The sequence below is a fragment of the Acinonyx jubatus genome, chromosome C1 (assembly GCF_027475565.1).
Source record: "Acinonyx jubatus isolate Ajub_Pintada_27869175 chromosome C1, VMU_Ajub_asm_v1.0, whole genome shotgun sequence".
Classification (NCBI taxonomy): Eukaryota; Metazoa; Chordata; class Mammalia; order Carnivora; family Felidae; genus Acinonyx; species Acinonyx jubatus.
Genome location: NC_069381.1, coordinates 200,672,916 through 200,700,129, shown reverse-complemented (window position 1 = coordinate 200,700,129; position 27,214 = coordinate 200,672,916). Strand labels below are relative to the sequence as shown.

Genomic DNA, 27,214 nt, shown 5'->3' with positions numbered 1-27,214 from the left:
TCGGGCTTTCTTATCTCTTTGTGCAATGACAGCGGGATTTATCTTTCTTAGAAGCAAGCCTCCAAATGAATATCATGCCTGTTTTGCCAAGGTGAGTAGTTTGTCATTGTTGGGCAAGTAGACATGTTTTACATAGATGTTGTGGAGCCCACATGCCATTTGTCATAAATCCCCATGCCCTCTAAGGTGTCCTGAAGCCTTGAGTGTTAGTCCATTTCTCTCAGAAACACGAGACTCCCGTATGTTTGAAGCTTGTTCTGCGGACCCCAGATGAGCAAAATTCTCATGATGCAACCTCTGTGTTCGGCCATCTTAGCGCCACGAGAGGTGCTTCCCTAACAGCGGGGGGAAGCACAACTAGAAACCATTGGATAGAACGTTGGGTTCCATTGGACAGAACAATCGAATCCGGAGTCAACACTATAAGGAACCTTTCCTCCAGCAAAGAGGACTCTGCCCTTAGCACACCTTCCTAGGCACCAGCAAGCAACGGTTCCTTCTTTCCATTCTTGGGTTTCTAAAAATGCTTTTATTTTTCTGTAAATGCAGCTTTAGGTTTTCTCCAAGGGGTTTGCACCCTTGGTGATAGTAGAAGAGTTAGCAGCACCAGGATAAGAACAATGTTAGCTCACACTTATTGAGCACTTCCTGTGTGCCAAGCAGCATTCTGAGCAGATGATGTGTCCCAGCTCGTGAAGCTTCCTCACAGCCTCTGAGGCAGTGTTACACTTGTCTCCATTTTACAGTTGGGGAAATCAAGGCACAGTGGCCTCCACAGCACATAGCTAGCAAGCAGCAGTGCCGGGATGTGATGCCAGGTAAACTGGTTCCAAAACCTTCAAACCCAACCACTTCCTTGTCTTGCCTAAGAAGTTCCAAGAAATTCCAACGTCACCCCATCATTACATGACTATTTTCTAAACGTCCCAGAAAGGTTACACCCCGATGTTAAGGACTTCTCCGGAGACCTACACGGTGTCTCCTCTCTTTTTCTCAGAGTGGGAGCCATGATTCCTACTGAGACCAGAGTAAAAAAAAAAAAAAGGGGGGGGCACCTGGGGGGCGCAGTCGGTTAAGCGTCCGACTTCAGCCAGGTCACGATCTCGCGGTCCGTGGGTTCGAGCCCCGCATCAGGCTCTGGGCTGATGGCTCAGAGCCTGGAGCCTGTTTCCGATTCTGTGTCTCCCTCTCTCTCTGCCCCTCCCCCATTCATGCTCTGTCTCTCTCTGTCCCACAAATAAATAAACGTTGAAAAAAAAATTTAATAAAAAAAAAAAAAAAACAAAAAAAAACCCTGGATCACAGGGAAAACTTCCCCCATGCAGGCCAAGTCATAAGGTCATCAAAGGACAACCTTTCTACCTGAGAAATCTTGGAAGTTCCACCTGTTGGGATTTGAGGATAACCTAAGTCGGAAAGAGAATTTATTCAGAGAATACTAAGAGACTTATGAAACTGAAGGAAGATGTAACCTCAAACTTAGGAAGGATAGCGACCCAAAGACAGTCTCTTTGGGGCAGTTCCATGGGGACAACTGAGATCTTGTCATAATCTGCCCTGGAATGGCTCATGACCCAAGGTGAATTCCCAGAATGGGGTATCTGGTCAGCTTACCATTAGCTGACACGTTTATTAGAGGAGGTTGGTTGTTAATTCTGACTCATGGGCTCAGTGGCCCACGCTTTGAGAGATATCATAGCTCACCTTATTTTTAAGTGCATTTCGTAAACTCTGAAACAATTCTGTACGAAGGCAAGCTGTCATTGAAAGCTTCAACCCTGGAAGGGTCTTAGGACATGCATTGTTATCCATTCTACAGATCAAGACTCTGAGACCTAAAAGGGTTCATTAAGTATTTCCAAGGGACACCCCAGTTAGAATTGAACCTCAGGTCTTCTTACTCCTGGATGCTGCTTTCTATCCCTGGGGGTGTCCTCTCTAGAGCTAATTGTGGACCCTGGGTACTTTTTCTCTCTCAGTGATTTGGCATCGCGAGACTTTGTTTGCCTTCTTTCTCTCCCCACCCAACACACACAGGCATGCTGGCAAACACATTCATTCGCCAGCCCACTTCCTGCGAGGGAAAGAGCTAATCTGCACAGCGCAAGGACCCCCTCTGTAGGGAAGGAGAACAGAACCACGGAGTACGTATGCTGGAACTTTGTCCCTGGTGACCGACCCCGGGGCTGCAGGACCTGCTGTCTCTTGGCAGAGACATCAGGAAACACAATTGCCAGTCTTCACACTCTGGACCACAAACAGGCTCTCCCCCGCTCACAGTTGTGTCTGTTTTCCTGGAGCAGGACTGGGGGAGGGAGAGATTTTATTAGATGCAGGGTGAGGGGCTCAGTGAACACTTGAGTGGTTCTCAGTCAGGCATGAACTCGTGTGCAGCTGAGGATTCTGGCATGGTGGTGGGGAGCGGGGCAGGCAGGGCTCTCTCCCTTTCACATCTGGGAGAGCACCTGGCTGCACCCTCCAAACGGCAATGCCAAAGGGAGAATCAGCGCTGATTAGGACCCCATCAGTAATGTCCACTTATGCTAATGGCGTCAAGGCTTATTCCATCATCACTAGCGGAGCAGACGGGTCTGAGACAAGTTGAAGTCATAAAACACACTTAAAATCGCTCTGTCTTGAAATAGGCAAGGGAGGAGAATTTATTATTATTGTTCTTCAGTCCCAAAAAAAGAGAGTAAAAATGAATGAAGGTCACCGTTCCCTTTACAGCTGATCGACTTACCTTTCTCTTTGTTCCTGTGCCTACATAGTAAATCGAAGTTGGAAACAGAGGTGCATACTAGATGATTTTCTGTTGTTACTTTCATTTTCCCCAAGAGGAGAAAGGACAGTCCATTTAAAACAACTGAGCTATTATATCACAGTGCTTCTTGTTTAAAATTCAAACGTCATCGAAAATGTGCTCCAGCGCTACTAAACGTAACGGGAATCGTGAGAACCACGTTATCTCAAAAGTAGTAATCCCAAATAGACATGATATTCCGTGCTTTAGAGTCTTCCAAATTTTATGTATAGGTAAGATTTTAACGTATATGCATAAATATCATATACATGTATACAATACACACATATACTACATACTATATAGCATATGTGTATATATGTTTCACTATATATTATACGTACGTAAAACACTTGACCCTCACACAGACTTTGGAATGGAGACGGGTGAAACTGACATTCGGTTTGAATGACTTACACCAAAACATATAGCTAGAAATGACAGAGCCATTCAACTTGGTTTTCTGACTTCAAGACCAATGTTCTTTCCCCTGTGACTCTTCTTTTTTTTTTTTTTTTCATATGAAGAGGTCTCAAAAAATTATCCTGTGCTCATCTAAATGAGGCGTGTGTACCTAAGTCTCCTGGTAGCACCTACCCCATGCTGTCACCAGTCTACAGCCAAACGTCTCTACAATAAAACAGCATGTAAACAAACCAAATTGGTATAGATCCCTCAGGAGCAGGAAGTTCAGGGTCAATAGCTCTGGAAACCTGGATAAATATTTAAAACAACAGAGACATTTTCCCTTTGGGAAGGTGCTTAGCATCCAGAGCAGTGAGAGGCATGCAGGAATGTGTAGGGATAAGAGCACAGCCTCCTTCCAGTAGTGACCATGGGGACCAGCCTGATTCAGGGGTATGTGTGCATGGAGAAAGGGGTCTTCTGGCCTCCTCCCGCATCCCACATCCTCCCACTGGCTACACCCAGGTCTATCCCTCATTCTAAAGAAGTCACATTCCCTTCTGTCTAAAGGGAGTTGTGAGAGTATATGACGTTCATGTTAGTATTAATGCCCAATGAGCATCGCTCTGAGCCCACACGTGTTCTCACAGAACTTCAGTCTTCCCTCAAAACCTCCCTTGAGGGGTGCCTTGGTGGCTCAGTTGGCTAAACATCCAGCTCTTGACCTCAGCTCAGCTCATGGTCTCACAGTTCACGGTTCATGGGTTAGAGCCCGGCATCGGGCTCTGTGCTGATGGTGTGGAACCTGCTTGTGATACTCTCTCTCTCTCCCTTTCTTTCTGCCCCTAACCCACTTGCTCTCTCTCTCTCAAAATAAATAAACTTTACAAAATTTTTTTTAAAAAGCAATAACTCCCTCAGTTATTTAGAGGAGGCCTGGACGCTGTTCACTGTCCCCCATGCTTCCGAACAATTCTCTGAGGAGTTTCTTTTTCCACAGCTCCCTGTCGTTTAGTACCCTCAGAGGGTTTTGGTGGGGCTGAGCACCTCTCCAGGGGTCTACTGGTACCCACCTGGGGACCCTCAGTACCAGAGCTACCTGGAGACTTGTGAGTAGTTAAAAGAGAGAAGACTTATGCCCAATTCTGTGTCCCTCTGTCACCTGGGTCCTAAAATGACCCTATGAGGTGCTGAGAGTTTCACAAAGTCTTTAGGACCCATCTCTCCTAGCTCCACACTCAGGCTAAGCAGAGAGATACCTTCTCATCTCTCATCTCTCAGAGATCTCCCTCTCGAAAAGAAGATCCCCTGCCTCCACTTTGAGCCCAGCGCCCACCTGTCCTGATAATTCATGTCAGCCGATACTTGCCTGGGCACTGGGCCACCAGAACTGCAACTAAATGTAGGTCAGGTAACGCTACTCTTCCAGGCATAGATGCTCTGAGAAATAAGAGAAGCCAAGACAGAGAGACCTAGAGTATTCCTGGAGGGCTTCCAGGAGGAGGTAGTGCTTCTGATGCTTAAAGACATTAAAACTCAGACAAAACATAAAATAGAACATTTCAGGCCCAGGAATCACTTGATCCTGATTTGTTCACAGGGGATCAATTAAACCCACTCCCTGAAGCCATCTCACGCGTGAGCAGGCAGAATCAAACCACATAACACAGAAGAGAAAAATAAAACTTAACTCCTGGACCTTTCCCACGCTGACCAGCTTTCTCTCTCCTCACCTTAGGTATTTTCCTTCTCTAAGTACAATTCCGTTTCTCTCCAAATTTGTTGAATCCGTTTTCTGACCGGGCAAGGCCTCTCCTCTCAGAAGAACCAGAAACACACTAAGTCTGATATAATACACCTCATTTCCCTTGGGATGCCCATTTCCCTGCTTTTGATACAAACTCTGAATGGCGGAGTCGGGGCAGAGGGAAGACGCCTTGGAATATAAAACCCAAGAAAGCCTCCCCTTTGGATGGCTGAAGCATCCATCCCCCAAATCCTCCAATGATTGGCCATCTCGGCCAATGGAGTATCAACAATCCAGGGAGACAGGAGACAAGGCAGAGTCCTAGCATTTTAACTGCAGTGTGGATCAGTGCTCCAGAGCCTGAGGTTTCAAAATACGCCTTTTCTGTGGGCCCCAAACCCACATTCTTACATATTAAAGCTTCCAATGGCTTTAATGTGAGTTCCATGCATGTAAGGCTTGCAAGATTGGACCCTGTGGGAGTGTAAAGTGACAACATAATAGAGAAAAATAGCTTTAGCAGGCAACAGTGACAGCTGGGCGGGCACTCAAAAAAAGGGGAAAGGCCTCAGTTTAGACAAATTACTGAATGAAATGATCACATGAAAAGCCCTTTTTACAGCTGCCACTAAGAAATCCAGAAAATATAAAACATGTGAAAAAGTAAATAAAGGAATTTCTGAACCTTTTTTCCCCCATTAAAGGTGTGGTAAATGGTTAAAATGCCCTGAAAAGATCTTTGGTGTTCTGAGTCATGGGCCCAAATGGAAAAACGTGGCTATTTGGGTTTTTCACATCAGTTACTATACAACCAATAAAACATAAACAATGAAAGGGCTCCAAAAACTCTGGAAAATTCCAAAGCCTATTTCAGAGTCTCTATGATTTTACTCAGGTCCTCTCATTTCCATGACTTTTGACATCTCATTACCCTGCATTATATACTTTTACAGACTCGTTTTCCATCATATATAAAAATGACTTAATGCATCCTCAGAACGATGTCAGTGATCTAATAGTTGAGTTCTATCAGCCACTTAAAAATAAAACAGACATTTCCTTAATAGAAATCCTTGGGGTGATAGAAAAATAGAAGGAACCCCATGTTGGCAAAAAAAAAAAAAATTTAAAATATAAGAGGCAGCATGATGTAGCAGGGCAGAGACACCCAAGTGGGAGTTAAGAGATCTGGTTTCTGCTATTAATTCTGCCGCTAATATGCTGTGTGATTTGGGGCTAGTATTAACCCTCTTCGGGCCTTGGTTGCCAGATCTATAAAATGAAGGAGTTTGAAAGGATGCTCTCAAGGCCCCTTCATGCGCTGACAGGCTATGATTTTGCAAGCTTCCTCAGGGGAAGATCCTTCAGAACATGTGTTCATGACCTAGCCATTTTCAAATTTAGAAACAAAAACATTTTTAAATTCTCCCTATTTCTCTGTCTATATACCAAATTGCAGCATTGAGAGGGGCCCAAAAGGGCCAAATAATATAGTGATGTTCTCCTGGGTAGAGCCCAATTTTACAAAGTAACTCCCAAGACCATTTCAGACTAAGTCCAAAGACATTTTCAGAGAACTTCAAAGCACCCTTCCAGAGGATTTTGGGAATGTCTTAGTTTTGTAGGATGGGAACACCTAATCCAAGGGCCCTTACAGTACATGTTCAGCTTCCAAGAACCAAACAAGACCTAGCAGAGAAATGCCCAGCTAGCCTGGGTCTACTAGCCAGAAACTTACACCTCTGGAAAAGAAGAAACTATGACAAGTTATTAACATATGCATATTTAGACTGTGATAACACAGATTTACAAGAAATACATTATTCAACAGTGGGAGCATCTTGTAAGTTCTTGTTTTTTAATGTTATTTATTTGAGAAAGACAGAGAGAGAGAGTGCCTGTGAGCAAGGGGTGGAGGGGTGGAGAGAGAATCCCAAGCAAGCTCCTCACCGTCAGCACAGATCCCTGTGAAGGGCTTGAACTCACAAGTAATGAGATCATGACCTGAACCCAAACAACAGCTGGATGCTTAATCAACTGACCCCTACAGGCATTCTCATTTTGTAAGTTCTAAGCAGTCCCTGAGTTGAAGAAACGAAAGAGAAAGAGGGAAGGGCATGGCTAGGCATAGACACTTATGTCACCACTCTTTTTCTCTAGGGTCTAGCCTAGTGGTTCTCAACTCAGGCTGCACATTGGAATTATATGGGAAGCATAAAAAAAAAAAAAAAAAAAGAAAAAATACTGGTGCCTGGATCCCAATCCCATCCTCAGAGATTTTGATCTAATTGCTGTGGGGTGCCACCTGGGCATTGGGGTTCTAAAAGCCAGCGCCCCCTCCAGGTAATTCAGTTGAACAGTCAACTTTAAGAATCCCGCTCTAGTTCCTCTAATGCAGAGGTTCTCAAACTTGACCATGCATCAGAACCACCTGGGGGACCTAGGAGACTGTGATTGAAAGATCTCACCTCCAGAGTTTCTAAGTAGCTGCGGGGTGAGGCCCCAAACTGCACTTCTAATGTGTTCCCAGGTAACGCTGATAGCAAAAGTCTGGGGTCCACACTTCACAAAATCCTGTTCTGATCTGTCTGGTGCGTAAGGATGTAAGCACTTCTTACACAGGTCGCCTTCTTCTTGCCCTTTGATCTTCTCCCAAACCACTCAACTGTGGCCAAGACAGGTGCGTTGCTAGGGCCAACTTCTAAATTCAAGACCCAGATGCGTCTAAGGACCAGCAGAGAATCTTTGGGTTGGTCTCCGTTGGCTGCCTTTTCCACTTTTGGGTGAGACAAAGTAAAGAAGTTCACCTCCAGCGAACAGCATTGCATTATAATGCTATAAATGTTAAGTAAGAACTCCTTAGTCTGTAGAGTCAAACGAGTTAACCCCATTGGTCCTGGTTGGCCTCTAAAAACCAAGTCAGACATCCGAGAAAGTAACTAGCCAACTAGGGGCATAACCAGAAAGAAAGGAGGCAATAAAAATTCATAAACACATTGGATATTCCTTAAGGAGTTAATAAAAGAATAGGACAAAGGGAATTGATAGCTCCACCTGCCCTTGCCATGCCTAGCATCGGTTGAAGGTCTTCAACCACGGCCAATGAGCAGGCTGAATTCTAGAGATCTTGCATTCAAAAGTAATGGCCTGGGAGTCAGGAGATGGTGTGGGAAGAAACAGTAGTACTGGACGCATGGCCCTTGGGCAGTGGATGAGGAGGTAGTGGTTGACTGGAGGCCTGGGATCTCTTAATTGTGAAATCTTTACCTGCCTGACTATGAAGGATGACTACCCCTATCTTCTTCCATGGCCTATGTTAACCTTTGTGCTAATAATTAAGAACAGTCCAGACAGACTTGTGGCTTCTTTCTAATCACTTGAGGTCCAGCTCACTCCATCTGTGTGGTTCTTTCTCCTACAGTAGACTGAATATGTGCCCCATCTAAGCCAACTCCCACATCTACCCAAGTCAAAGCAAATTCAGTGCCACCTGCAGAAAGGATTTGGCTTCAATAGTACCTCACGAGCCTCCCTGGAGATAGCGGTGACAGGTGTAAAGCTGATAGTTCAATTCTTCTTCCTTGTGCTGTATCTCCATGTGCTTTTTCATCCATCTGGCAATCAGCCCCTGGGAAGGGCAGCAGCCACCAGCAGAGAATTTTCCTCTGAGAAGCAACATATCTTCCAGGAGAATGTCACACTCATTGAATAAGTCACTATCCAAAGGAGCCGAACTGGGGAGGGGATTCCAGGCACAAGATGGCAGGCAGGATGGACCTGGGGTTTGGAGTGGAACTGGAGTCCTTCTCTGAGCCAGTGAGGGTAACCACTCCTCCAGGTGCTGGGTGCTGATCCTCCATGGGGGTGAAGGGGTCCTGGGGGGTAGCTGTTAAGAGTGCCAATCTGATGTAAATAGGAGTCAGACTTCTCCCAAGACTTGTCCACAAAGATTGTACCTTAACTCTAGCATATGTGGATTCATATTCCTTTTTACTTTCTGCTTGGAACTCTTCGGGAAATGTCCTCTTAAGCAGAGATACTCAGCTGGCACCCAGGAAATCAGGATGAGAAAGTGACAAGCAAACACATTTTGGATGGTAATAGGAAGCATGAAGATTTTTAAATCTGTGTCATCTCTATCACTAGAGACTGGAAGTGTTTGAGGCAGCGAGTGGATGGTAGAGGACGCTCAGGACAAAGAATCCAGGAGAGAGTGGCAGCACCTAAAGAGCGCATGCCAGTGGTGTGGTAGAAGCTATGGGGGGTGGGAGGGCGTACCAGGTACCAACAGGTATCACAACTCCATGATATGAGGTCAGGCACTGACTCTCTCAGAGTCTCAAAGATACTGAGCCCAGGCACTGAGCCCCTAGCCAGAAGACGAAGGAGAAAGAGGAGAAGGAGTAAAGAACGTGACAGAGGGAGAAGAGAGAGGAGAATTAGAAATAAAATATGTACAAGAAAATCCCAATTTTTAACATTCAGATACATTCATTCCTGAGGAGAGATTTAATATAATGTAATATGATAATTGCACAGTGAGAACAAACACCAAAACCACCAATTAGACTTATAAATAGCTTCTTTGAGCTGAAGACCAAAAGCCCAGCAACCTTTCCATGTCCCACCCTCATCACTGACTTTTGTCACTAGTCAAGCACGCTGACATGATTACTGTCTAATAAGGGCTGCAGTGGGAGTGGTGTTTCAGCTTCCTTGAATTGCTTTGTCCACAAACACATGGAAAGCACACTTTCCTGCTCAGTTCTGCACACATCATGAAGACACATTCACAAACATGGCTAAGCCAATAACAGGCATATAGGTGAGATACACCCAGTCCTGGTGCTGTCTTCCTCCCCCTCTCCCACCTCTAGTAACCCTTCAGAGGAGAGACAAACCCCGGTCCTGGTGCTAACCTGCTTCCCCACTCCCACAAAGAGCCTGAGATATAAGCTCCCATACTGGTCATTTATTTTTAGAAGTGATCCCAGGAAAAAGGGATTGAAGAGTAAAACTGGGAAGGAAGGAAGGAGGAAGGAAGGAAGGAAGGAAGGAAGGAAGGAAGGAAGGAAGGAAGGAAAGAAGGAAGGAAGGAAAGAAGGAAGGAAGGAAGGAAGGAAGGAAGGAAGGAAGGAAGGAAGGAAGGAAGGAAGGTAACTACAAGGGCATATCCTTGGGTAGGGCCCCACTATGGACACTGGGGCTCACTCCATATAAAACATGCCTCACAGATGTCCACCTGAGGGATAGTACTTGTCCATCAGCTCCTGTCCTCCACTGGCAAGGATCTCCTCATTAGACAATGTATTAGTCCATTTGGACTACTAGAAGAGAATACCATTAATTGTGTGGTTTATGATCAACAGGGATTTATTTCCCCCAGTTCTGGAAGCTGGGAAGACCAAAATCAAAGTGCTGGCAGGTTTGGTGTCTGCAGCTGTCTGCTGGTGACCCACTTCCTGGGTCACAGACAGCTGTCTTCTCATCGTGTCCTCACATGGCCAAAGGGACGAGGGATCTGTCTGGGGCCTCTTTTGCAAGGGCACTAATTCCATGCATGAGGTCGCTACCCTCATGGCCTAATCACCTCCCAAGGGCTCACCTCCCAATATCATCACTTTGGGGGTTCGTTTTTCAACATATGAAGCGGGGGGGACACAAACCTTCAGACCAGAGCAGACGGGAACTTTCTTGCAGTTCCAGGCTGTACTGGATGCCAGGCATGCTCCTGCAGTTCCCCACATCTCAGAATCAGGAAAGCTCCAGAGAAGCAAGTGAGGAATATACCGTGTTGCTAGGCAAGGCACTATCAAGGCACACCTGCATGAAGCAGGTGCCATGATGCGCGGAGAGGATGGGAGCCAAGGCAGCCGAGTGCCCAATACTTTTCTTCACACCTCAGTGCAAGGATAAGCCAATATTTTGCTTCTCCCAAACATCTTTGTCTTTTTTTGTTGATTGCTGGTGTCAATTTATCCATCAGCAATCAAGTCGAATGTATTTAGAAGGTAAAGAAAACCTCTCTAACAGGCAACAGACATCAGGTTGCCTCTACTTTGGCTTTGCTTATAGATCTAATGTCGATATGTAACCAAAGTTCTGGAGTCATCAGGGTGGAGCAGTAGAGCCCGAAGAACCACCCAATCAGACGAAGGATGACATCAGGGTCTCGTGTGGGGATGGCCCCAGCTTACACCATCCACATTTGGGCACATGAAACCCATAACTCAAGTTTATTGTCATTGTTGTCTTCAAGCCCAATGACACATGAATTTGAGTGGAGAAGTTCTGCTGATCATGAAATTCTTATTAGCTGCAACAGAAAAAACAAATCTCCATTCCAAAGCAGGAGGAAAAGCCACCCACCTTCAGGGGGGTTATGATATTCACTGGTGCAAACTTCAACTCAGTCTTCCTCACTCCTGACTCTTCTTGACTTTGGAGAGCCTTCAGTCCCAGACTAACCCTGGTGGAGCTCTAAAACAGTCCAAGGACATGGGCCTCTGATAAAATAATTCAAGGTATGTCAATTGTTTTAAAAGTTCATATGAAATATAGCCCGATAATCACTATATACTTTGCATGGACTTGTCTTCCATCTCGACTGACATTTCCACACCTCAGATTCCAATCAGCTCATATCCAGTTTGCTCCAGTCATTCTTACACTGGTCCCTCTGGCTGCACTCTCTCCCACATCAGCCCAGCCACAACAGGCCATTTAGTGTTCCAGAACACCTGGATTGCGTCATTCCCAAGTGCCTTGGATTATGTCATTTCCAAGTTCAAATAACACTTGGTATTCCCTACTGCAGAGAAAGTAGAAAAGTGCCTTAACCTGCTATTCAAGACCTGAACCTGACTTTCCAAGCTCATTTCAATTAACTCCCCTACATAAATGCTATGGGTTAGCCTGTAAGAACTACACATACATGACTGACTGCTTAGAGCCCAGACCATCCTAAGTCATCACGAGAGTCCTCATTCCAGAAGCAACCTCAGATCCTTCACTCCTGAAATGAATATGGGGAGCCCCATATCTAGCCCTCACTTCCTATCCCAGCCTCATGGCTATGAACACACTCCTCTCTGTAAATACTTATCGACTACTTTTGCTGTGCCACGTCCTGGAGATACAAACGAACAAGACATAGTACCTGACCTCAAGGAGCTCCGTGTCCAGTGGAAGAACTGTGTAAACAAGTAATTACAAAACAATGTGATGTTACCTTCTAGAAGAGGGACAGACAACTCTGGAGAGTGGGGGGAGAGTAATCAGGGAAGAGAGAACTCTTCATCTAAATCCTGAAAAAGGAGAAGGAATTTTGCAAGTACAAAGAGAGGGAGGGCATTCCAAGTGGTGGAGCCACATGAGCGAGAAGACAAAGGCCTGATGAAGCGAGGTGTATTTGGGGAGCTGCAAAGGGGAAGCATGGAGAGGTGAGCTCAAAGGGAGAGAGGCCTTGTGGGTCTTGGACTCCTGGTTAGGGGTCTGGTCTTGATTCCAAAAGTAGCGGGAGCACCGCCGAGTTAGAGGGGAGGGCTACAAACAAACTTGTATTTTAGAAATTTCATGCTTGTAACATGGATGGTGAACATCCAAAGGAGACAGAGGGGGATGAGAGGCACAGAGGAAACAGACGAGTGAGGAAGTTATTGGGACAATTTAGGTGAGAGAGAGCAGGCTGCCAACCAGAGCAACGGCTGGGGGAATGGCAGGAGGAGAATGTCCTTGGACACTGCTAAGTGATGGCCAGCTTTTATAGCACAACTAGACAACGTGGACAACTTACCAAGTGTGTTATGTGTTAACCAGTGTTTGCAGTCAAGGTTAGACACTTAACCCCACCCAAACCCTGTGTCCATGAGAAAGTATACCGCCTTCTAAACAAGCCTTTTACAGATGAACATTTAAACCCAGCCTGTTCTTGGGGTGCCTGGGTGGCTCAGTCAGTTAAGCGGCCGACTTCGGCTCAGGTCATGGTCTCGCGGTTCATGAGTTCGAGCCCCGCGTCAGGCTCTGTGCTGACGGCTCAGAGCCTGGAGCCTGTTTCAGATTCTGTGTCTCCCTCTCTCTGACCCTCCCCCATTCATGCTCTGTCTCTCTCTGTCTCAAAAATAAATAAACATTAAAAAAAATAAAATAAATAAAATAAAATAAACCCAGCCTGTTCTTAAAGAAGGCACTGTTTGTGTTAATCGGGTTACAGTCCGCCGTGCCAAGAAAACACATATTTCTTCCAACTTACATTACACTTTTGTTTACTGGAACCATGATTGGCACATCTTTATGTTGTGAAACACAGCTGGATTTTCAATTTTGTTTTTTAGCAAATACAATTTAAATTTATTAAAATTTATCAGTTTTAGCAAATACAATTAATTTATTCCTGACAATTCTAGAAAAAAACAAAAACTCAAGAAAATTTTTCTGAACAGCCTTTAACAGATTGCAAACCATGAGCAGTGACCGGAAAAGGAGAAGGTGGTGACAGAGGATGTGTTTCCCTATTGGAAACCATGGGGAAGAAGAAAGTATTCCCCTCATTACCATTAAACTCTTTGGAGAGGATGGGGAGGAAATAGGACAGCCCAAGATGTAACAACAATGGGGAAATGCTTAGAATTCAAGCTCCCTGAAGGTAAAAATGATGCTTAGCCCCCAATGCTTAGCACTGTGCCTGGCATGCTTTAGGTCCTTAGTAAATGCATGCTGGGAAGAAGGGAGGGAGAGGACGAAAAACAAGGAAGGAGGGAGAGATGGAAGTAAGGTGGCAGTGGAAGAATAAAGGAGAGAGAAGGAGGGGAAGAGGAGGAAGGAAGGATTCACTGTTGTCAAAGAAGAGAACTTTAGGAACTCAGTGACTCTGCCCCATGCCACATACCCTCTGTCCACTCCAACCCTTGCCTTGGATCAAAGAAAAGAACAACACATAGGAAGAAAGACAAAGGATTGAAGAAGCTGAAAGTGTATCTGACTGCCCTTAGCCACACCTGCCTGAGAGATTCACCGATTACGTGACGGGTTCCTGCTTCTGAACAGGTAAGTCTTTTGCAAACATCACACGGCTGTCCCCTCTCCTGCAATGCTCTTCTGCCAGGTCACAACTCAAATCTGACCCCCTTAGAATGACTTTGACCAACCCCATATGTACAGTAGACCTCCAAGTACTACTACTTCTCCCTTTTTACAGCGCCAATCACTCCCCACGATTGTCTTGTTTATGTGTTTACTGGTTTATTGTCTGTTGCCTCCCAGTAGAATGTAGGTTCCAATAAAGCAAAGATCTTGTTTGCAGACTTCACTGTATATCTCCTAGCCAACAACATCTCCTGGCACATTGTATGTCCTTAATGACTATTTTGATGAATGAATATCTAAACAAAGAGATGAGGACACATAGCGGTAAGAATGGATCTGAAAAGTCTAGTGCTTGGTGAAAAAAGCACAAGAAACGGAATGAGATCTGTAACAAAATTCCGTTTACCTATGTTAGAAATACAGACATGGCAAGGCATTGATACATTTCGCATAGCGTTAAAATCGTTGACAATGTTGGGGAAGGCAGCTATTGAGGTGTTGGAATAAAAGGAACCACATCCATACAAGCAAGCAAAGAAGAAAGAGGCCACCATGGGCCCATTATAATCGTAACCATGAACTGAGATATAGGAAAAAAGAAGGGAGGAAATCAGGGGTACCTAATACCAGACCCACTCTAGATTATTATTTTTCATAGATAGATTTCATAGATAATATAACCAAAAATAGATCATGTAACTGTGTGATAAACTGCATGGTCCCTGGTATGGATTCAGTTCTTCTCTATTGATATGTGGTTGTCATGATGAAGCACCACCTTCCAGGCTCTGCGAAGCAGACAGATACAGAATGCTTGGACACGTTGGGAACTGAAATCAAGATTCTGCTGCCCAGGGAAACCAACTATGCAGAATCACTTCCTGCATAGTTACGCACACACTAAAGTTCCCATCCTTGGCTCTGAGTGTTCAGGAACTTCCTCAAAACTCCTCTTCGTTATTTATCAAACTATTTCATTCGGTTAGGTCATATGATTCCTAGGAGCACAAAACCAAAGCGGCACCACAGGGCTCCTGTGACCCACATTAAGAAGCAGATGACAGCCAACAACGAGGCAGGGTGGACAAGTCGGACACAAGTCCCCACAAGCCTCAGCTGGCTGCACAGTATAGACACAAATAACCCTCGAGACTCAAAGAAGGTTAGAACCAGATGAAACTTCTGGTGGGGGAGACCAAACTTTTGCCCCTCCTGGGTCATACGGTCCTGGAGAAACTTGCATTCAAAGTGAGTAAACAGCAGAGCAGGGTTCAGGACTCTGTTCCTGTGACTCCCTTTCCAGTGCCCATTCCTGGGGACCTAGGTCATCACTGTGTTTCCACACAGTCCAACTGATGATATGCAGGAGACAAACCAGCTCATCAAGAGGTTTGTCTCAGCCTTAGCATAAGACTGCAAGGTGCATGCTCTATCTTTGGGATAGATTCATTTCTTTCACTGGAAACCCTCTGGTTTTTTTCACCAACTCTCTGAAGTTCTGAACATCCAATATTTTTACTAGTAATAGATACTGGCTTATGCACAATGACGCTCAAAAGACATTTCTTTCATGCACTACACTTTTTTTCCTGACTATATTGACAACTGGTAAATATATATAAACATCTACAAAAATGCACAGACCTTCAAATTTCCACATTTAGAAACAGTGTGGCCAGGACTGTTTTTTACAGTAACCCTTGCACTATGCTCTCCACCATCCCTACTCTGATGCAGAAAGAAGAGGAGGGAGAAACGGAAACTGTGCTCTTAAGATAACTTACTGGTGACCTCTGGTAAATGACAGCCAAGCAAAACTTCAAGGAACTTGTTACTTAGAGCTTGAATTTCAAGCAAACATCTTCCTGCATTTCTAATGAAAAACGGATCTTTCCCCCGCTTTTGAAGTGCTCTTTGGGAATTGTTTGAGTGTTCTTTGCAATCTTTTATACCCAGCCTAAGGACTCTGACAAACTCTCTCTTTCCCTTCAAAGGCTTGTTAACTATGTGATGAATACACCTGTCACTCCCAATTCCAACCTGACTTTCTGTTGTGATGGCTGTAGAATTTGGTATCTATGGCAACTTTTCAGTGGCTCAACATCGATTAAAAAAAGGATTGGCTTATCAGGGTTGCTTGGGTGATTGATGGAAATGATCAGGTGCTCAAAATAATCATGACAGATAAAGTCTTTTAATTAGCTACCATTTGCAAGATTCCGAAATTTTAGATTTTGTTCCCTTTTTTATTATTATTTCCAGACACAAGTGACTGAAATTGAATTCTACTGAAATAGTTACAAGTTGATTGGGACTTTCTTGATGAAGGAAACTTCAGTCAATCCACGTATCTTATTTAGAAGCCAAATGGCACACCTTGTTCTAGAAAATCCACTCCTTGATTTTACTAATATCTCAAGGTTGGAGACTAATTCTCATGTTTTTGTTTTTGTTTTTGTTTTTGTTTCTGAAACATCAGGCTCAATACTAAGAAAATCTGAGTTTCTTCTGGTTTTAGGTTCAGAGCATTTGCAAATTAATTATACAGCTTTTCATTCTAAAGCTTCCTCAAGTATGTAAAACCAGGAAAGATAATGCTGTAGAGAAAAAGTATCATCTTGAGCCAGACTTTCCCACTGAAGTGTAAATGCCTTATTTTTTAATAGAACACTTCAAATCTATGTCTTCAAAAGTGTAATGATATGCCAATGACAGCATACAAGATCATTTTGTGGAGTCCACAAACTTTTTCAATAGCCAGATATTTATTTTAATATGAAATTGCTGTAATTCAATCATTTTTTACCTAAAAAACACAGTGGTGACAAATTCAGATGCTTTAAGCTAACATATTTTTTTTTTAATGTAACTATTTATTTCCTAGGGCTGCCATAGCAAAATACTGCAAACTGGTTGGCTTAAAGCAATGAAGATTTGTTATGTCACAGTTCTGGACGCTAGAAATTTGAAATTGTGTCAGCAGGGCCATGCTCCCTCCGAAACCTGTAGGGAAGCTTTTGCTTCTTTTTCCTGGCTTCTCATATTTGCTGACTATCTTTGGCATTCCTTGGCTCGCAGCTGCCTTCGTCACCACACGGTGTTCTCCTGGAGCCCCTGGCTTCACATGGCCATCTTCTTATAAGGACACCAGTTATACTGGATTAGAGGCCCACCCTACTCCGGTATGACCTCATCTTAACTAACTACATCGGCAATGACCCTATTTCCAAACAAGATCACATTCTGATTTACTGGGAGTTAGGACTTTAACATAAGGATTTTGGAGGGACACGATTTAATCTATAACAATAACTAACACGTTGAGTCTGTGATTTCAAAGACAAGATTGCTGAGGTGGTGGCTAAAATGCGTACTTTTTAAATTAAAGTTGATTTAAAGAAAACTAATAAGGATAGCATATGAACATGGCAAATGGTGTAAGCATTGTACACCAAAAGACTGAAATTGGAGGGGGAGGTTGATTATAAAACTGGCCACAAATTCTTCCCTTCCCTGTTCCCACATCCCTATACAATGTGTCATTGTGGAGACTTCCATCAAGAGGGCAGTCTATTTCTCTACTCCTTGATTCTGGCCAGCCCTGGGGTTTGCATTGGCCAAAGAGGCATTAACCAATACGCCATAAGCAGAAGCTTGAAAATGCATGCTCACTGGGCATACCTTCTTGCCCAGGCTACCATGCCGAAAGGAGACAGACCACATGAAGTAGAACTAAGGCAATCAACTAATGGTCAGCCAGCCCCTAGGGTGACCCAACTGCTGACAGCAGACACATGACCTGAGCCCTAGACCGGCTGGCCAATCTCCATGTTTAGATCAGCAGAACCACCCACCTGAGCCCAGCCCAAATTTCCAACATGCAGGATCATGAGTGAAAAAAAAAAAAAAAAAATGGTAGCCATTTATAACTACCACCGACACATCCTCATGAATTTTCTATTTATTTTGACCAGTGATTACAACAGTTTCCCAGATTTTCTGGGGACTTTTTTCATCAAAGTTGCTCTTAGGGTCCCAGAAATATTGGTTCAGGGCTGAAGCAAACACTAAGATTACTCGGAAGAGGGTAGGAGGGCTAGACAAGAGAGGCATCTTACAGTATTTCACTTTGAAGTCCATTTACTTCCCTCCCCACTCTCTGATTGGTGCATAAACTCAACCAAAAATGGCCTTAGAAGCAGAGAGAAAGGAGCCAGGTCCCCATCAGTATCCCTTGTTTTCCTGCAGGATGCTGTCTGGTCAGCGGTTTCAGAAAGTCAAAAGAGATTTCCATAAACCGTAACAGCCATTATTGGAGACCAAACTGGGAGCCTTTGAGGGAATCCACCATGAGGGAATTCTATCTTTCAGACCAACTCTCAGCAGCATGATGGAAAAAGAATTAGACTCGAAATTGGGACTCCTGAAACATTTTCCCCTAATTGGGTTTCTCATTGCAGCCAGAGCAGTCATTCCAAAACACAAAGCTGACCATGCTAACCCCTGTTTTAAAACCTTCCACTGCTTTCCATGCTTTTAGAGTAACAACTAGATCCCTCAATGTGGCCTGTATAGCTGTATTAGTCGGCTTGCACAACCGTAACAAAACATCACAGACTTAGTGGCTTAAACAAGAGAAATTCATTTTCTCACGCTTTGGACGCTAGACGTCCAAGATTCAGGTATTGACACAAGGTTGATTTCACCTTGGCTTGCAGACAGCTGACTTCTCTGTGTGTCCTCACATGAGCTTTCCTCATGCACACACATCCCTGGTGTCTCTCTTACAATGAGGTCCTAATGGATTAGGGCCCTGTCTTTGTGACCTCATTAAACATTAGTTTATTTCCTAAAAGGCCCTACCTCCACATATAGTCACATTGGGGGTTAGAGATTCCAATATGAATTGGGGGAACTCATTAAACATTAGTTTATTTCCTGAAAGGCTCTACCTCCACATATAGTCACATTGGGGGTTAGAGATTCCAATATGAATTTGGGGGAACTCATTAAATGTTAGTTTATTTCCTGAAAGGCTCTACCTCCACATATAGTCACATTGGGGGTTAGAGATTCAAATATGAATTGGGGGGAGCTCAAGTCAGTCTTAAAAATGGTCTTGGTTGGCGTGTCCCGTGCTCACCCCTCCAAAGCTTTCTCAGGCCACTAACTAGTCCCTACTTCTACTCTCCAGCTACTCTGGTTTTCTTCCTTATTGAACTGTTCCAGTATCCTAGCCGTTGTGATTTTATTTTTCTCCACATGATGCCCTGTCCTCCTAAGCACATAAGCTCCAAGAGAGCAAAGAAGGATTGTGTCTGTTTTTCCTCAACAGTTTATCCCCAAACTCAGTACTTGGCTTTAGTAAATCCTCAATAAAAGAATGCAAAATGAATGAAAAGTTGATTAAAGGGCTTTATCTTTATGACAGCCACATAGGTCAACATGACTTGGAGACATGAAAATGATGCTTATCCATGCAATCAATACCTGTTCAGCACCCAATGTGTGCTAAATCCTGAGAACACAAAAATAAGTAAGATAGGTAGGTGTCAAACCAATCTCTTTGCAAGGCTAAATTCTCTTACTGAACCATAGTCCCTGTTCCCATTATATTCGATCTCCAATCTACTTTGGCCTGGGTGTAAACAGCCACTGAAATTTTTCAAGCTATGTGATACTTACTTATCATTGCTATTTACATTCATTGCACATATATCATTTGAAAGTCTTAATGCTAGAAATAAAAATCGCCCTACATCATTAAAAGTTTAAAAGGCAATTGTCATGCTTTCAGAGATGGAGCCTGATTACAGTCCCAGGGAAATGACTCTCAATAAATTCTTAATGGTTTTACGGGTAGCTAAAGAGAGAAAATACAGGTAAAGATTTTAAGATATATAAATAACTGAAAGATGCGTACTAATTTTAAAAATCATTCTCCTGGACTAACGTGACTATTAGATAAAGCACACATTTCTTCATAATGTTGTAATATAAACTGAATTAAGAGGAAGTAGAAATAAAGCACTTGTATCATATACACACCAATGCTTCTAAAAGTCTTGGAAAACCTAATAGATTTAATAAGGGCAGAATTTAGGAGATTTCATGAAAACTTGACTTTGTAAATCCTCTTAAATCCAAAACTTGTAGCTACTATTTGATGTTTGCCTGAGATCTACCAGACTGTCTGTTCGGAGCTTTACAGATATTATTCTAATCCTCCCAATCACCATACAGAGTAGGAACCACCATTCCCATTTTACAGAAGGGAACATTTCAGATAGGAACGCTTAACACACAGTTAGCATGATTCAAAGCAGTCAAGAATAGGTTCTGGCTGACTCCCTTTGTGGAAAATCTGGGATATAAAAGAGGAAATTAAGTGAATTAAAGTAGATTTTTGTCTCTATTTTGAGACTGGAAATGTGATTTTTAAATGCCTTCTAGACCTCAGGGAGAGAAAGCAAAAGTCTTCAGGCCCTTCATCCGTCTCTACGAAGAAATTTAATCTCCCCTATAAGAGCATTCTTTGCTTAGACAGGGAGCAATCCAAATAGAGCCACATGCAAGACCAGACTCTTCCCGGAGGAGAGTTGGGGACTGAGCCCTCTCTGATGTGACGTCACAAAGGGTGAGGAAATGCTGCAAATCTCCCTCCAACCTTTTCTCCAACAGAACCTGGGATTTCCATCATAGGAGAGTTATTCCTTTTGGTTAAGCTGTTTCCCCCAGGAATCTTCTTTTTAAATGCTGGACATCACTAATCATCAGAGAAATGCAAATTAAAACCACAATGAGGTATCACTTTACACCTGTCAGAATGGCTAAAATCAAAAACATAAGAACTAACAAATGTTGGTGAGGATGGGGGGAAAAAGGAACACTTCTGTACTGTTAGTGGGAATGCAAACGGGTGCAGCCACTGTGGAAGACAGTATGAAGGTTCCTCAAAAAATTAAAAATAGAATTACCCAAAGGAAATGAATTTGAAAAGATATACACACCTTATGTTCACTGCAGCATTGTTTACAATAGCCAAGATAAGGAAGCAACCCAAGTGTCCAACAATAAATCAATAGATGGATAAAGAAGATGTGGTGTGTGGGTGGATGAATAGATGATAGAGAGAGAGAGAGAGAGAGAGAGACAACAGAATATTAGCCATAAAAAGAATGAAATCTTGCCTTTTGCAATAACATAGACCTACAAGGCATAAGGCTAAGTGAAATAAGTCACACAAAGAAAAACAAATACCATACAATTTCACTCTTATGTGGAATTTAAGAAACAAAACAGGGATGGGTAAAATAGATAATGGGGATTGTAAATATACTTGTCTTGATGAGCATGGAGCTCATTTATACAAATGTATAAATTGTTGAATCATCATATTGCATACCTAAAACTATATAACATGTTTGTTAATTATAAATAAAAATATTTATATTTATATGAATACCTATATACAACTTTTTATTTAATTAATATTTAAAAATAAATGCTTAGGATCCTAGTAGGATAATTAGATCATTTTTTTAAATTTTTTTAAATTTTTTTTTAACGTTTATTTATTTTTGAGACAGAGAGAGACAGAGCATGAACAGCGGAGGGGCAGAGAGAGAGGGAGACACAGAATCCGAAGCAGGCTCCAGGCTCTGAGCCATCAGCCCAGAGCCTGACGTGGGGCTCGAACTCATGGACCGCGAGATCGTGACCTGAGTTGAAGTCAGACGCCTAACCGACTGAGCCACCCAGGCGCCCCAATTAGATCATTTTTAATACCCTGGCTCATTTGGTTTATTTGAGAACAGTTAGCCAATCACCTACCAGTCTTCAAAGGAAGTAGACCAAGACAAGTAAGTCCAGAGTATGGAACCCCCTTACAAGGGAAGGTATCAGAAGGGTGACTGGTCTTCTCTTCCTTACAGAGTTGTTAGGAACCAACCATAGCTATGATGCAAGTAGATTGTCTCGTTTTAGTCCCAGGAAAGTTTCTGTGTTTTGATGTTCCCATCTCTAAAATGGGGATAAGGATATTAACTACCTGATAGGGTTGCTTTGAGATGAAATGATTCAACCAAGTACCAGCCATTGCTCTGAGCACTGAGTACACTGATGAGAACCTTCCTGGAACACAGCAATCGCTCAATATAGGTAAGTGTTTGGACCTCTCCAGACCTTAGTTTTCTCATTTGCAAATCAAGGGGAGCGATGTTCTATATTGCAAGTGCCTGGCTTTCCTTGATTCATCCAACAAATATTTAACGAGTGCCTACTCTCTGCCAGCCATGAGACCGTCATGGGGACTCTGATACACTTGTTTCTTGCATTCAGTGAGCTTATACTTTAGAGGAAGAGGCAAACTTTCCTGACAATTATCAACAATCAGTGATGATCACTGGAAAAACACTTAACTACAATTGTTACAAGTGCTTTGGAGGAAAAGCACTGGACCGGTAGACATTCAGGAAGGTCTTTGTGAAGAAGGGACATTCAAAGGGACTTCAGGATGAGCAGATTTGGCAGATGAGTCAGTGAAAGAGCAGCCCAGGCAGAGGAAGCACTGTGGGTGAAGCACATTCAAGTGAAACCCTGGGATCACTAAAAGAATTGCTGTTTCTGAGATCATGCATGTGTTGGTCTCTGCCGTGAATAGAGGCAACTGTGGCCAACTCATGGGGGGTAGACAGCCTTGGGTCACTCCCCGGCCACGCAGCAAGAGGCCACATGGCTTGTAGATGCCGCAGAAGTGAGCCAGCCAAATGTCTTTGGGAACATCTGTTCTCCATGGCTTTCATCCAGCCCCTGCACATTCCTAAGGGAGTCCCGGCACCTCCAGAACAGTCTCCCCCCACCCCACCCCACCCCCCGCCAACTTCCCTTCCCTTTTCCCCCTCTGATCCTCTGCTCTTTTCTATTCCTTCTTTGGGTTCTTCTCTCATAATAGTAAATAAATGTGAATAGCAAATTTTAAGGGGTTTCTTGTCAGATTGGCAGAAGTTTAAAAGACTAACAATATCAAATGCTGGAATGGATGCCAGGAAATGCAACATCATCATTCATTTAGGGAATGTGTAACTTAGCGATGCCTTTTTGAAAAACAATTTGGCAGCATCTATCAAAATTTTAAGTTCACATGCCTTTTAACTGAGCAATTCCACTTCTAGGAATCGAGCTTTAAAAAAATACTTGCCTAGATGCACAAAAGGAGGGTGTTAAAAGTTGTTTGGAGGGGCGTCTAGGTGGCTCAGTCAGTTAGGCGTCCGACTTTGGCTCAGGTCATGATCTCACGGTCCATGAGTTCGAGCCCCGTGTCAGGCTCTGTGCTGACAGCTCAGAGCCTGGAGCCTGTTTCAGATTCTGTGTCTCCCTCTCTCTCTGCCCCTCCCCTGTTCATGCTCTGTCTCTCTCTGTCTCAAAAATAAATAAATGTTAAAAAAAAAAACAAAATTAAAAAAAAAAGTTGTTTGGAGCTATTGATCATGAATCATAGTGAAACACTGTAAGTTTCAATGTCCATCAATTCAGGAGCACTTCAAATAAATTATGGTATATCTATATTATGGAATACTATGATGCCAGTAGAAGAAAGAATTCAACCCTAAGTGATTTCCAAGACATGTTGTGACATGGACAGAACAAATTACAGAATAGTTAGAATACTGTGTACTCTTTGATTTTTTTTTTAAGAAACATGCATATATGGAGGAATTTAAGCATGAAAATGCATAGAAGGAAACTGGAAGTTCTCATCACACTACTGGCAGCAGATATCTCCAGGGAGAGAAGTAGTGGTCACCTGGGGGGTAAAAGGGAAGCATTCATGATCCCCTAGGAATATGACACCCCTAGAGCAGTCAAATTCCCAGAAACAGAAAGCAGAAGAGTGGTCGCCAGGGCTACCAGGAGGAGGGAATGAGAAGGTAACATTTACCGGGTGCAGAGTTTCTGTTGGGGAAGACGAAAAAGTCTAGAGATGATGGATAATGGTGATGGTCGCAGAACAATGAGAATGTACTAATGGCATAGAACTGCACACTTAAAAATGGTTAAAATGGTAAATTTTATGTTATGTATATTTTACCACATTATCTGGGGCATCTGAGGTCAAGGGAAGACTCTTGCTCATGGTAATGACACTTAATGCCAGGGGGTCACCCAGGGAGTAACATATAGACCTCCCACCCAACAGATTCCATAATCGGAATGTTAACAAGATATTTACAGGCTGAGCTTAAGTCCAAACTCCCAACCTCAAGACCCTTTGAAAGGGTCTCCTTCAACAATCCAAACTTCTAAATGCCCTATGTCAAATGGTGTGAATTGAGGGACAGACTCATAACTGTCATTTAAGCAAAGAAACAAAAAATAAAGGGAAGAAAGGTCGCAATGATTTAGCTCAGTTCTTAAGTCCTCCAACTTGGAACCAACCGCTAAGTGAGTGCTCCAGCCTTTTATGGGATGTATTTGCATTTATAGTGTGCTGAGCCATGGCTGGTTTTCTCTCTGAGCTGGCTTCTTGGAGACGAAACCCATAATGACATCAAGTCATGAGACGCAAATACGACTAGAATTAAACTACTCTGTGCCCAAACACATCATGTTTGGCATCTGCATATCATTACTCAGAGCCCATTGAACCAAGCAGAGGGACAACACTGATTATACTGAGCCAGACCACTTTGCAGAGGAACCAAATAAACACAAACAAACCCAAGTCTCGTAACATTTCACTGCTCTTCCACAGGCATCTGTCAGAATAAAGGAGAGATGTTTATGCTGGGGCAGGAAGTCCAGGTCAAAGGTGGAGGGAGAAAGGCTCCAGTACTTAAGAAGAACCCAGGGCAGGAAGGCAAATGTCATTGATAGAAAGTCCATCATTGCCACAGGTAACCAAATATTCTTAGCCTTTGATTTTTACAGGCTGGTGATTTATGAATCATGACAAAACAGAAGGGACATACCTTGAGCTAATGCCCATTTAGATGAGGGGATAAAACCCTGGTGTTTACTCTGGGCACTGTTAATATCTCAAATGAATACGAACCCAAGATGTTTATTGAAAACGAGAATGATGCCATTTTCCACTGTGTCTCATGTCATCTGAATGCCCTTGCACTTGACAACTACAATTGCAAGGCAGGAATTTATTTAGTCTCCAGGAAGTTGTGAAAGTCTAAGTTAGCAAATTCAAGCTACCCGACCACCCCTTTAAAAATAGAGAACAAAACAGTGATGAAGAAGCAAAAGTCAACATTTGGCAGAGAATGGGGGGGGGCGGGGAGGGCGGGGGGCTGGATAAACTTTGTTAAAAGCCTGATGTTGCCTTCCCAATGTGACAAAGCAGAAGGAAAACTACAGTTTTCTAGTGAAAATACAGGCTGATTTTGGCTGGAGGGCTGACCCCCAGAAGTAGTTGAAGGAGTGTGGGTGAATCTTAGTACTTGGAGTTGGAGGGGACGTAGTGTGTCCCTTCCCTCAGTCACACTCACTGCAAGAATGCCCTTCTGCCCTGCTGGGGCCTCAGAGTTCACTCCTTCACATCCTGGGGCCCTTCCCCTGACAGCTGAGATGAAATCCTCTCCTTGGGGCTGGCCTCCACTGCTGCTGGTGCCCTGCACCTCCTGACCCTACACCGGTCCTCCCTAGTCCCTGTTCCCACCCCCCGAACGGCTCTCACTTCCATGCGTCTCAGGAGCTCCTCCAGGTAAAACATCATCAGGTCCTTGAGGGAAGTGACTTTTCCAAGCACTAGACCTCTGCCCCTGATATCCTGGTCAACATTTCCACCCTTTTGGGCCCAAGAGTTTCTTTGAAGCAAGAACTTGATAAAGCAAGTGGTTCCCACACCCCCATGAAACCACTCTATGCTAGTGTTAATGATCAACGACCCTCAGTGCGTAGGAAAGCAAAGTGCCTACTGCAGACTTTGAACAGAAGGGTTGAAGCAGACAGGGAGAGAATAACAGAGTATTGGGCCAGAAGGGAGAACCAGGGAAAAGTAACACATGAAAAAGAAGAGGGAGGAATAAGAAGAAACATCTTAGCTTCAATCACAATTTTACCCAAGGTGAATAGCGTGGATGTATGTGCGCCTGTGCGTGCACACACACACACACACACACACACACACACACACACACACATGCATGCGCACACACACATGCAGACACAGCCCCCACACCATAGGTAGCCCCGACAGCAGCCAAATAGCTCAATGCACCACCTGATGTCTTCCTTCCGACCATTAATGGATCCTGCATTTTCTCCATTTTAACAGCTTAATCACTTAGCCACCATCTTCTCTCCATGTGGACTTCTAGACGGTGTTCGGTTGAAGAACTTCAATCTCTTTACAAGCAACCCAATAAAGATAAGTGGACATATCAAAATTCTCGGTGAACTAAAACCTCAGGCTGCAGAGATTCCTCACATATAATACTTTCTAATGGTGACCAGGAGCCAGATGGAATAACCTAATAAAAGTTAAAACCAGGGGCAGGCAGAGCTATAATGCATATGGTCAAGTGAGCTGTTCTGATATGGAAATTTCCTTTGCAGAACTGAATAGGCTCTGTAGGCATTTTCCAGACTTTAATCTCCTCAGTTGATTTTTCGATGCTAAGTCTCCACCATCATGCCCTCCCTAACCACAAATCTGTCCCACAGCCATCAGATCTGATAATTTTGTCAAGTTTTTTTGTTTTAAGGTTATAAGGGGGAAAGTAGAGCCCTCTTCTGACTGCAAATGTCAAAGTCAATTCAATCATTTATTTACCTTTTGTCTAATATAATTAAAATAGGAGCCGTTTTTCCTTTGCATGCTGATGAGTCCTGTAACTATCACGTCATTTCAACTGCTTTTCTCATATTTGATTATATTGCACTAAGGAGCACAATGCCCCCTCTTAAGCGAGTGGAGATAAGGAGAATGAAAGATGTACTGAAAAGAGGAGCAGGAGGAAGTGTGATCCAGATCACTCAGTCATCTCCTCTGGTGTGAAAAAATTATGAACACGCTTCAATTGCAGCTCAACTTTACAAAGTGCTTTCATGCAACGACCTTGAGTCTTACAGTACACAGCAGGGCAAGCAGGGAAGTGGTTATCCCCATTTTACACACAAGAAAACGGAGGCTCAGAAGAGTCGAAGAATTTGTCCCATGTCAT

At 43.5% G+C, this 27,214-nt stretch overlaps 1 long non-coding RNA gene across 1 annotated transcript in view; it reads right to left on the bottom strand.

Annotated features, from left to right (window-relative positions):
- LOC113596431 (uncharacterized) overlaps positions 1-27,214 on the bottom strand; it is a 376,685-nt gene that overhangs the window by 262,895 nt on the left and 86,576 nt on the right. The gene's annotated exons all lie outside the window — the stretch shown is intronic.